The sequence below is a fragment of the Notothenia coriiceps genome, unplaced genomic scaffold (assembly GCF_000735185.1).
Source record: "Notothenia coriiceps isolate Sejong01 unplaced genomic scaffold, NC01 NC01_scaffold00033612, whole genome shotgun sequence".
Taxonomy (NCBI): Eukaryota; Metazoa; Chordata; class Actinopteri; order Perciformes; family Nototheniidae; genus Notothenia; species Notothenia coriiceps.
The window spans coordinates 654-1,987 of NW_011366313.1; the positions used below are offsets into that span (position 1 = coordinate 654).

General features: G+C 37.7%; 1 long non-coding RNA gene across 1 annotated transcript; it reads right to left on the minus strand.

Annotated features, from left to right (window-relative positions):
* Positions 1-443: 443 nt before the first annotated feature.
* Positions 444-1,080, minus strand: LOC104961673 (uncharacterized). The gene is made up of 3 exons (XR_800120.1): positions 1,008-1,080; positions 793-863; positions 444-531 (listed from the first exon to the last, which is right to left on the minus strand). It is a non-coding gene; the product is annotated as an uncharacterized lncRNA (long non-coding RNA).
* Between the last annotated feature and the right edge of the window lie 254 nt (positions 1,081-1,334).

The following is a 1,334-nucleotide window of genomic DNA, read 5'->3' on the forward strand; positions in this document are numbered from 1 at the left end:
TGTTAGGATTTTGACTTAGTCTATTGTTGCTCTCAATGCACACAGAAATAGACATGATTTTAATATTAGAAAACCATAAATAAACACATATAACAATACGTATGGAACTAATGGACATATAGGTGAAGAAAATGCAAACATAAATATAAGATACAAATGTAACTGTGAACACCATAAAATGTCTAAAAGGCTAACATTTTCATATTACATATTTACATATTGTTTACTGGGGTATCATTTGTCTTTGTGTGTTCGCTCTTTTTGCTGCTGTGCTTCAATGTGCAAAATGCTGAGCCAAGTATGAACAATGTGGCATAAAAACAGCTTATCCAGGTTTTTGTATTGGTAAAGAAGATAGCAACTGAGATGGAGAGAGTGAGTAAGTATGCATACTCTGAATACTTGTGATTTCAGAAATCCACAGTTGGTTGTCCTTTAGAAGTCTTACCATCAAAGTCTGCTAGTTTTTCAATATCCTCTCCCAGATCTCCTGTCACGGTCAGGGCCTGTCTCACCTTCAGGTTAGTCTCTCTGCGGAAGAGGAGAGGATGGTGATAAATAAAAGACAAAGGAAGAGGGAGAAACAACAGACACAACTAAAGAAGGAAGAGAAAGTGCTTTCACGCCATAATGTTCCCCTTTATTAGCACGCAGCGGACTGAACAAGGTCCTGAAATTAGCACCATTATGTACTGATTCAAGGAACTACATCGAATTGAAAGATACAAAAGATTCCCACCCCTACCCTCATGTATTCTTTATATCATGATGTAACACAAAAAATGTACTTACCCATCCAGTTCTGCCGTCTCGATGTACACCAGGTTGAGTGGTTCGCTGCTGGAGAGCAACATGAGGTCGGCCTGAAATACAGAAGGAATTATAAGAGATTTAAAAAATAATAATAAACAAAACTATCATATGCATAATATAAGGAACATAATTGTAGGTAAAATCGGTTTTTTCGAAGGAGAAATAGCTTATAAATATTCCAATAATGTACTGACTGTGACAAACTGGTTGTTTTCCAGCTTGATGATGTCTCCGACTTGAACGTCCAGCCATTTCTCGCTCCGCAGTCTGAAAACAGGAAACAGGCTGCTAAGTGGATGTTTGGACTCTGCACTGCAGTTCAAAGAAAATGCATTATTTTCCCTTTCCTTCAGGACTGTCAAAAAATAAACCGTCCATAAATAAGCATTGAACACAGAGGTCATCCTAATATTAGTTTCCTTTCCTTCACTGCATGTTCCTGCCAGTTTCCTGAATTACTGTCAGAGTATCTGTCTGCCAGTAATAGCTACAGTTCTTAGAAGTTGGCTGGAATACAAGTA